The sequence below is a fragment of the Camellia sinensis genome, chromosome 4 (assembly GCF_055761805.1).
Source record: "Camellia sinensis isolate YWXY chromosome 4, ASM5576180v1, whole genome shotgun sequence".
In the NCBI taxonomy this organism is placed as follows: domain Eukaryota; kingdom Viridiplantae; phylum Streptophyta; class Magnoliopsida; order Ericales; family Theaceae; genus Camellia; species Camellia sinensis.
The window spans coordinates 1028380-1040310 of record NC_138964.1 but is presented as its reverse complement, the minus strand read 5'-3'; positions in this window follow the sequence as shown (position 1 = coordinate 1040310).

Sequence of the window (11931 nt, the reverse complement as noted above, 5' to 3'; positions counted from 1 at the left end):
CAGAATAATCCATATAGGTGTTCGAGTGTTCAAACCGTAATGCGCAAGAAATGGTACGGAAACCCCGTATTTACATATTTGCCATTGTGCAGGAGAATCCGCATAGGTGTTCGAGTGTTCGAACCGTAATGCGCAAGAAATGGTATGTAAACCCCGTATTTACATACCTGCCACTGTGCAGGAGAATCCGTATAGGTGTTCGAGTGTTCGAATCGAAATGCGCAAGAAATGGTATGTAAACCCCGTATTTACATATCTGCCACTGTGCAGGAGAATCCGTATAGGTGTTCGAGTGTTCGAACCGTAATGCGCAAGAAATGGTACCGAAACCCCGTATTTACATATCTGCCACTGTGCAGGATAATCCGTATAGGTGTTCGAGTGTTCGAACCGTAATGCGCAAGAAATGGTACGGAAACCCCACATTTACATATCTGCCACTGTGCAGGAGAATCCGCATAGGTGTTCGTGTGTTCGAACCGTAATGCGCAAGAAATGGTATGGAAACCCCGTATTTACATATCTGCCACTGTGCAGGATAATCCGTATAGGTGTTCGAGTGTTCGAACCGTAATGCGCAAGAAATGGTACGGAAACCCCGTATTTACATATCTGCCACTGTACAGGAGAATCCGTATAGGTGTTCGAGTGTTCGAACCGTAATGCGCAAGAAATGGTACGGAAACCCCGTATTTACATATCTGCCACTGTGCAGGAGAATCCGTATAGGTGTTCGAGTGTTCGAACCGTAATGCGCAAGAAATGGTACGGAAACCCCGTATTTACATATCTGCCACTGTGCTGGAGAATCCGTATTGGTGTTCGAGTGTTCGAACCGTAATGCGCAAGAAATGGTACGGAAACCCCGTATTTACATATCTGCCACTATGCAGGACAATCCGTATAGGTGTTCGAGTGTTCGAACCGTAATGCGCAAGAAATTGTACCGAAATCCCATATTTACATTTCTGCCACTGTGCAGGAGAATCCATATAGGTGTTCGAGTGTTCGAACCGTAATGCGCAAGAAATGGTACGGAAACCCCGTATTTACATATCTGCCACTGTGCAGGAGAATCCGCATAGGTGTTCGAGTGTTCGAACCGTAATGCGCAAGAAATGGTATGTAAACCCCGTATTTACATATCTGCCACTGTGCAGGAGAATCCGTATATGTGCTCGAGTGCTCGAACCGTAATGCGCAAGAAATGGTACGGAAACCCCGTATTTACATATCTGCCGCTGTGCAGGAGAATCCGTATAGGTGTTCGAGTGTTCGAATCGTAATGCGCAAGAAATGGAATGTAAACCCCGTATTTACATATCTGCCACTGTGCAGGAGAATCCGTATAGGTGTTCGAGTGTTCGAACCGTAATGCGCAAGAAATGGTACCGAAACCCCGTATTTGCATATCTGCCACTGTGCAGGAGAATCCGTATAGGTGTTCGAGTGTTCGAACCGTAATGCGCAAGAAATGGTACGGAAACCCCATATTTACATATCTGCCACTGTGCAGGAGAATCTGCATAGGTGTTCGAGTGTTCGAACCGTAATGCGCAAGAAATGGTATGGAAACCCCGTATTTACATATCTGCCACTGTACAGGAGAACCGTATAGGTGTTCGAGTGTTTGAACCGTAATGCGCAAGAAATGGTATGGAAACCCCGTATTTACATATCTGCCACTGTGCAGGAGAATCCGTATAGGTGTTCGAGTGTTCGAACCGTAATGCGCAAGAAATGGTACCGAAACCCCGTATTTACATATCTGCCACTGTGCAGGAGAATCCGTATAGGTGTTCGAGTGTTCGAACCGTAATGCGCAAGAAATGGTACGGAAACCCCGTATTTACATATCTGCCACCGTGCAGGAGAATCCGTATAGGTGTTCGATTGTTCGAACCGTAATGCGCAAGAAATGGTATGTAAACCCCGTATTTACATATCTGCCACTGTGCAGGAGAATCCGTATAGGTGTTCGAGTGTTCGAACCGTAATGCGCAAGAAATGGAATGGAAACCCCGTATTTACATCTCTGCCACTGTGCAGGAGAATCCGTATAGGTGTTCGAGTGTTCGAACCGTAATGGGCAGGAAATGGTACCGAAACCCCGTATTTACATATCTGTCACTGTGCAGGAGAATTCGTATAGGTGTTCGAGTGTTCGAACCGTAATGCGCAAGAAATGGTATGGAAACCCCATATTTACATATCTGTCACTGTGCAGGAGAATCCGTATAGGTGTTCGAGTGTTCGAACCGTAATGCGCAAGAAATGGTACGGAAACCCCGTATTTACATATCTGCCACTGTGCAGGAGTATCCGCATAGGTGTTCGAGTGTTCGAACCGTAATGCGCAGGAAATGGTACGGAAACCCCGTATTTACATATCTGCCACTGTGCAGGAGAAACCGCATAGGTGTTCGAGTGTTCGAACCGTAATGCGCAAGAAATGGTATGTAAACCCCGTATTTACATATCTGCCACTCTGCAGGAGAATCCGTATAGGTGTTCGAGTGTTCGAACCGTAATGCGCAAGAAATGGTACGGAAACCCCGTACTTACATATCTGCCACTGTGTAGGAGAATCCGCATAGGTGTTCGAGTGTTCGAACCGTAATGCGCAAGAAATGGTACCGAAACCCCGTATTTACATATCTGCCACTGTGCAGGATAATTCGTATAGGTGTTCGAGTGTTCGAACCGTAATGCGCAAGAAATGGTATAGAATCCCCGTATTTACATATCTGCCACTGTGCAGGAGAATCCGTATAGGTGTTCGAGTGTTCGAACCGTAATGCGCAAGAAATGGTAGGGAAACCCCGTATTTACATATCTGCCACTGTACAGAATAATCCATATAGGTGTTCGAGTGTTCAAACCGTAATGCGCAAGAAATGGTACGGAAACCCCGTATTTACATATTTGCCATTGTGCAGGAGAATCCGCATAGGTGTTCGAGTGTTCGAACCGTAATGCGCAAGAAATGGTATGTAAACCCCGTATTTACATACCTGCCACTGTGCAGGAGAATCCGTATAGGTGTTCGAGTGTTCGAATCGAAATGCGCAAGAAATGGTATGTAAACCCCGTATTTACATATCTGCCACTGTGCAGGAGAATCCGTATAGGTGTTCGAGTGTTCGAACCGTAATGCGCAAGAAATGGTACCGAAACCCCGTATTTACATATCTGCCACTGTGCAGGATAATCCGTATAGGTGTTCGAGTGTTCGAACCGTAATGCGCAAGAAATGGTACGGAAACCCCACATTTACATATCTGCCACTCTGCAGGAGAATCCGCATAGGTGTTCGTGTGTTCGAACCGTAATGCGCAAGAAATGGTATGGAAACCCCGTATTTACATATCTGCCACTGTGCAGGATAATCCGTATAGGTGTTCGAGTGTTCGAACCGTAATGCGCAAGAAATGGTACGGAAACCCCGTATTTACATATCTGCCACTGTACAGGAGAATCCGTATAGGTGTTCGAGTGTTCGAACCGTAATGCGCAAGAAATGGTACGGAAACCCCGTATTTACATATCTGCCACTGTGCAGGAGAATCCGTATAGGTGTTCGAGTGTTCGAACCGTAATGCGCAAGAAATGGTACGGAAACCCCGTATTTACATATCTGCCACTGTGCTGGAGAATCCGTATTGGTGTTCGAGTGTTCGAACCGTAATGCGCAAGAAATGGTACGGAAACCCCGTATTTACATATCTGCCACTATGCAGGACAATCCGTATAGGTGTTCGAGTGTTCGAACCGTAATGCGCAAGAAATTGTACCGAAATCCCATATTTACATTTCTGCCACTGTGCAGGAGAATCCATATAGGTGTTCGAGTGTTCGAACCGTAATGCGCAAGAAATGGTACGGAAACCCCGTATTTACATATCTGCCACTGTGCAGGAGAATCCGCATAGGTGTTCGAGTGTTCGAACCGTAATGCGCAAGAAATGGTATGTAAACCCCGTATTTACATATCTGCCACTGTGCAGGAGAATCCGTATATGTGCTCGAGTGCTCGAACCGTAATGCGCAAGAAATGGTACGGAAACCCCGTATTTACATATCTGCCGCTGTGCAGGAGAATCCGTATAGGTGTTCGAGTGTTCGAATCGTAATGCGCAAGAAATGGAATGTAAACCCCGTATTTACATATCTGCCACTGTGCAGGAGAATCCGTTTAGGTGTTCGAGTGTTCGAACCGTAATGCGCAAGAAATGGTACCGAAACCCCGTATTTGCATATCTGCCACTGTGCAGGAGAATCCGTATAGGTGTTCGAGTGTTCGAACCGTAATGCGCAAGAAATGGTACGGAAACCCCATATTTACATATCTGCCACTGTGCAGGAGAATCTGCATAGGTGTTCGAGTGTTCGAACCGTAATGCGCAAGAAATGGTATGGAAACCCCGTATTTACATATCTGCCACTGTACAGGAGAACCGTATAGGTGTTCGAGTGTTCGAACCGTAATGCGCAAGAAATGGTATGGAAACCCCGTATTTACATATCTGCCACTGTACAGGAGAATCCGCATAGGTGTTCGAGTGTTCGAACCGTAATGCGCAAGAAATGGTACGGAAACCCCGTATTTACATATCTGCCACTGTGTAGGAGAATCCGCATAGGTGTTCGAGTGTTCGAACCGTAATGCGCAAGAAATGGTATGTAAACCCCGTATTTACATATCTGCCACTGTGCAGGAGAATCCGTATAGGTGTTCGAGTGTTCGAACCGTAATGCGCAAGAAATGGTACGGAAACCCCGTATTTACATATCTGCCACTGTGCAGGAGAATCCGCATAGGTGTTCGAGTGTTCGAACCGTAATGCGCAAGAAATGGTATGTAAACCCCGTATTTACATATCTGCCACTGTGCAGGAGAATCCGTATAGGTGTTCGAGTGTTCGAACTGTAATGCGCAAGAAATGGTACGGAAACCCCGTATTTACATATCTGCCACTGTGCAGGAGAATCCGTATAGGTGTTCGAGGGTTCGAACCGTAATGCGCAAGAAATGGTACCGAAATCCCATATTTACATATCTGCCACTGTGCAGGAGAATCCGTATAGGTGTTCGAGTGTTCGAACCGTAATGCGCAAGAAATGGTATGGAAACCCCGTATTTACATATCTGCCACTGTGCAGGACAATCCGTATAGGTGTTCGTGGGTTCGAACCGTAATGCGCAAGAAATGGTACCGAAATCCCATATTTACATATCTGCCACTGTGCAGGAGAATCCGTATAGGTGTTCGAGTGTTCGAACCGTAATGCGCAAGAAATGGTACGGAAACCCCGTATTTACATATCTGCCACTGTGCAGGAGAATTCGCATAGGTGTTCGAGTGTTCGAACCGTAATGCGCAAGAAATGGTATGTAAACCCCGTATTTACATATCTGCCACTGTGCAGGAGAATCCGTATAGGTGTTCGAGTGTTCGAACCGTAATGCGCAAGAAATGGTACCGAATCCCCGTATTTACATATCTGCCACTGTGCAGGAGAATCCGTATAGGTGTTCGAGTGTTCGAACCGTAATGCGCAAGAAATGGAATGGAAATCCCGTATTTACATATCTGCCACTGTGCAGGAGAATCCGTATAGGTGTTCGAGTGTTCGAACCGTAATGCGCAAGAAATGGTACCGAAACCCCGTATTTACATATCTGCCATTGTGCAGGAGAATCCGTATAGGTGTTCGAGTGTTCGAACCGTAATGCGCAAGAAATGGTACCGAAACCCCGTATTTACATATCTGCCATTGTGCAGGAGAATCCGTATAGGTGTTCGAGTGTTCGAACCGTAATGGGCAGGAAATGGTACCGAAACCCCATATTTACATATCTGTCACTGTGCAGGAGAATTCGTATAGGTGTTCGAGTGTTCGAACCGTAATGCGCAAGAAATGGTATGGAAACCCCATATTTACATATCTGTCACTGTGCAGGAGAATCCGTATAGGTGTTCGAGTGTTCGAACCGTAATGCGCAAGAAATGGTACGGAAACCCCGTATTTACATATCTGCCACTGTGCAGGAGAATCCGCATAGGTGTTCGAGTGTTCGAACCGTAATGCGCAGGAAATGGTACGGAAACCCCGTATTTACATATCTGCCACTGTGCAGGAGAAACCGCATAGGTGTTCGAGTGTTCGAACCGTAATGCGCAAGAAATGGTATGTAAACCCCGTATTTACATATCTGCCACTCTGCAGGAGAATCCGTATAGGTGTTCGAGTGTTCGAACCGTAATGCGCAAGAAATGGTACGGAAACCCCGTACTTACATATCTGCCACTGTGCAGGAGAATCCGCATAGGTGTTCGAGTGTTCGAACCGTAATGCGCAAGAAATGGTACCAAAACCGCGTATTTACATATCTGCCACTGTGCAGGAGAATTCGTATAGGTGTTCGAGTGTTCGAACCGTAATGCGCAAGAAATGGTACGGAAACCCCACATTTACATATCTGCCACTCTGCAGGAGAATCCGCATAGGTGTTCGTGTGTTCGAACCGTAATGCGCAAGAAATGGTATGGAAACCCCGTATTTACATATCTGCCACTGTGCAGGATAATCCGTATAGGTGTTCGAGTGTTCGAACCGTAATGCGCAAGAAATGGTACGGAAACCCCGTATTTACATATCTGCCACTGTACAGGAGAATCCGTATAGGTGTTCGAGTGTTCGAACCGTAATGCGCAAGAAATGGTACGGAAACCCCGTATTTACATATCTGCCACTGTGCAGGAGAATCCGTATAGGTGTTCGAGTGTTCGAACCGTAATGCGCAAGAAATGGTACGGAAACCCCGTATTTACATATCTGCCACTGTGCTGGAGAATCCGTATTGGTGTTCGAGTGTTCGAACCGTAATGCGCAAGAAATGGTACGGAAACCCCGTATTTACATATCTGCCACTATGCAGGACAATCCGTATAGGTGTTCGAGTGTTCGAACCGTAATGCGCAAGAAATTGTACCGAAATCCCATATTTACATTTCTGCCACTGTGCAGGAGAATCCATATAGGTGTTCGAGTGTTCGAACCGTAATGCGCAAGAAATGGTACGGAAACCCCGTATTTACATATCTGCCACTGTGCAGGAGAATCCGCATAGGTGTTCGAGTGTTCGAACCGTAATGCGCAAGAAATGGTATGTAAACCCCGTATTTACATATCTGCCACTGTGCAGGAGAATCCGTATATGTGCTCGAGTGCTCGAACCGTAATGCGCAAGAAATGGTACGGAAACCCCGTATTTACATATCTGCCGCTGTGCAGGAGAATCCGTATAGGTGTTCGAGTGTTCGAATCGTAATGCGCAAGAAATGGAATGTAAACCCCGTATTTACATATCTGCCACTGTGCAGGAGAATCCGTTTAGGTGTTCGAGTGTTCGAACCGTAATGCGCAAGAAATGGTACCGAAACCCCGTATTTGCATATCTGCCACTGTGCAGGAGAATCCGTATAGGTGTTCGAGTGTTCGAACCGTAATGCGCAAGAAATGGTACGGAAACCCCATATTTACATATCTGCCACTGTGCAGGAGAATCTGCATAGGTGTTCGAGTGTTCGAACCGTAATGCGCAAGAAATGGTATGGAAACCCCGTATTTACATATCTGCCACTGTACAGGAGAACCGTATAGGTGTTCGAGTGTTCGAACCGTAATGCGCAAGAAATGGTATGGAAACCCCGTATTTACATATCTGCCACTGTACAGGAGAATCCGCATAGGTGTTCGAGTGTTCGAACCGTAATGCGCAAGAAATGGTACGGAAACCCCGTATTTACATATCTGCCACTGTGTAGGAGAATCCGCATAGGTGTTCGAGTGTTCGAACCGTAATGCGCAAGAAATGGTATGTAAACCCCGTATTTACATATCTGCCACTGTGCAGGAGAATCCGTATAGGTGTTCGAGTGTTCGAACCGTAATGCGCAAGAAATGGTACGGAAACCCCGTATTTACATATCTGCCACTGTGCAGGAGAATCCGCATAGGTGTTCGAGTGTTCGAACCGTAATGCGCAAGAAATGGTATGTAAACCCCGTATTTACATATCTGCCACTGTGCAGGAGAATCCGTATAGGTGTTCGAGTGTTCGAACTGTAATGCGCAAGAAATGGTACGGAAACCCCGTATTTACATATCTGCCACTGTGCAGGAGAATCCGTATAGGTGTTCGAGGGTTCGAACCGTAATGCGCAAGAAATGGTACCGAAATCCCATATTTACATATCTGCCACTGTGCAGGAGAATCCGTATAGGTGTTCGAGTGTTCGAACCGTAATGCGCAAGAAATGGTATGGAAACCCCGTATTTACATATCTGCCACTGTGCAGGACAATCCGTATAGGTGTTCGTGGGTTCGAACCGTAATGCGCAAGAAATGGTACCGAAATCCCATATTTACATATCTGCCACTGTGCAGGAGAATCCGTATAGGTGTTCGAGTGTTCGAACCGTAATGCGCAAGAAATGGTACGGAAACCCCGTATTTACATATCTGCCACTGTGCAGGAGAATTCGCATAGGTGTTCGAGTGTTCGAACCGTAATGCGCAAGAAATGGTATGTAAACCCCGTATTTACATATCTGCCACTGTGCAGGAGAATCCGTATAGGTGTTCGAGTGTTCGAACCGTAATGCGCAAGAAATGGTACCGAATCCCCGTATTTACATATCTGCCACTGTGCAGGAGAATCCGTATAGGTGTTCGAGTGTTCGAACCGTAATGCGCAAGAAATGGAATGGAAATCCCGTATTTACATATCTGCCACTGTGCAGGAGAATCCGTATAGGTGTTCGAGTGTTCGAACCGTAATGCGCAAGAAATGGTACCGAAACCCCGTATTTACATATCTGCCATTGTGCAGGAGAATCCGTATAGGTGTTCGAGTGTTCGAACCGTAATGCGCAAGAAATGGTACCGAAACCCCGTATTTACATATCTGCCATTGTGCAGGAGAATCCGTATAGGTGTTCGAGTGTTCGAACCGTAATGGGCAGGAAATGGTACCGAAACCCCATATTTACATATCTGTCACTGTGCAGGAGAATTCGTATAGGTGTTCGAGTGTTCGAACCGTAATGCGCAAGAAATGGTATGGAAACCCCATATTTACATATCTGTCACTGTGCAGGAGAATCCGTATAGGTGTTCGAGTGTTCGAACCGTAATGCGCAAGAAATGGTACGGAAACCCCGTATTTACATATCTGCCACTGTGCAGGAGAATCCGCATAGGTGTTCGAGTGTTCGAACCGTAATGCGCAGGAAATGGTACGGAAACCCCGTATTTACATATCTGCCACTGTGCAGGAGAAACCGCATAGGTGTTCGAGTGTTCGAACCGTAATGCGCAAGAAATGGTATGTAAACCCCGTATTTACATATCTGCCACTCTGCAGGAGAATCCGTATAGGTGTTCGAGTGTTCGAACCGTAATGCGCAAGAAATGGTACGGAAACCCCGTACTTACATATCTGCCACTGTGCAGGAGAATCCGCATAGGTGTTCGAGTGTTCGAACCGTAATGCGCAAGAAATGGTACCAAAACCGCGTATTTACATATCTGCCACTGTGCAGGAGAATTCGTATAGGTGTTCGAGTGTTCGAACCGTAATGCGCAAGAAATGGTATAGAATCCCCGTATTTACATATCTGCCACTGTGCAGGAGAATCCGTATAGGTGTTCGAGTGTTCGAACCGTAATGCGCAAGAAATGGTAGGGAAACCCCGTATTTACATATATGCCACTGTACAGAATAATCCATATAGGTGTTCGAGTGTTCAAACCGTAATGCGCAAGAAATGGTACGGAAACCCCGTATTTACATATCTGCCATTGTACAGGAGAATCCGCATAGGTGTTCGAGTGTTCGAACCGTAATGCGCAAGAAATGGTATGTAAACCCCGTATTTACATATCTGCCACTGTGCAGGAGAATCCGTATAGGTGTTCGAGTGTTCGAACCGTAATGCGCAAGAAATGGTACCGAAACCCCATATTTACATATCTGCCACTGTGCAGGAGAATCCGCATAGGTGTTCGAGTGTTCGAACCGTAATGCGCAAGAAATGGTATGGAAACCCTGTATTTACATATCTGCCACTGTGCAGGAGAATCCGTATAGGTGTTCGAGTGTTCGAACCGTAATGCGCAAGAAATGGTACCGAAACCCCGTATTTACATATCTGCCACTGTGCAGGAGAATCCGTATAGGTGATCGAGTGTTCGAACCGTAATGCGCAAGAAATGGTATGGAAACCCCGTATTTACATATCTGCCACTGTGCAGGAGAATCCGTATAGGTGTTCGAGTGTTCGAACCGTAATGCGCAAGAAATGGTACCGAAACCCCGTATTTACATATCTGCCACTGTGCAGGAGAATCCGTATAGGTGGTCGAGTGTTCGAACCGTAATGCGCAAGAAATGGTACGGAAACCCCACATTTACATATCTGCCACTGTGCAGGAGAATCCGCATAGGTGTTCGTGTGTTCGAACCGTAATGCGCAAGAAATGGTATGGAAACCCCGTATTTACATATCTGCCACTGTGCAGGAGAATCCGTATAGGTGTTCGAGTGTTCGAACCGTAATGCGCAAGAAATGGTATGGAAACCCCGTATTTACATATCTGCCACTGTACAGGAGAATCCGTATAGGTGTTCGAGTGTTCGAACCGTAATGCGCAAGAAATGGTACGGAAACCCCGTATTTACATATCTGCCACTGTGCAGGAGAATCCGCATAGGTGTTCGAGTGTTCGAACCGTAATGCGCAAGAAATGGTAGGTAAACCCCGTATTTACATATCTGCCACTGTGCAGGAGAATCCGTATAGCTGTTCGAGTGTTCGAACCGTAATGCGCAAGAAATGGTACGGAAACCCCGTATTTACATATCTGCCACTGTGCAGGAGAATCCGCATAGGTGTTCGAGTGTTCGAACCGTAATGCGCAAGAAATGGTATGTAAACCCCGTATTTACATATCTGCCACTGTGCAGGAGAATCCGTATATGTGTTCGAGTGCTCGAACCGTAATGCGCAAGAAATGGTACGGAAATCCCGTATTTACATATCTGCCGCTGTGCAGGAGAATCCGTATAGGTGTTCGAGTGTTCGAATCGTAATGCGCAAGAAATGGTATGTAAACCCCGTATTTACATATCTGCCACTGTGCAGGAGAATCCGTATAGGTGTTCGAGTGTTCGAACCGTAATACGCAAGAAATGGTACCGAAACCCCGTATTTGCATATCTGCCACTGTGTAGGAGAATCCGTATAGGTGTTCGAGTGTTCAAACCGTAATGCGCAAGAAATGGTACGGAAACCCCATATTTACATATCTGCCACTGTGCAGGAGAATCCGCATAGGTGTTCGAGTGTTCGAACCGTAATGCGCAAGAAATGGTATGGAAACCCCGTATTTACATATCTGCCACTGTGCAGGAGAATCCGTATAGGTGTTCGAGTGTTCGAACCGTAATGCGCAAGAAATGGTATGTAAACCCCGTATTTACATATCTGTCACTGTGTAGGAGAATCCGTATAGGTGTTCGAGTGTTCGAACCGTAATGCGCAAGAAATGGTACGGAAACCCCGTGTTTACATATCTGCCACTGTGCAGGAGAATCCGCATAGGTGTTCGAGTGTTCGAACCGTAATGCGCAAGAAATGGTATGTAAACCCCGTATTTACATATCTGCCACTGTGCAGGAGAATCCGTATAGGTGTTCGAGTGTTCGAACCGTAATGCGCAAGAAATGGTACGGAAACCCCGTATTTACATATCTGCCACTGTGCTGGAGAATCCGTATAGGTGTTCGAGTGTTCGAACCGTAATGCGCAAGAAATGGTATGGAAACCCCGTATTTACATATCTGCCACTGTGCAGGACAA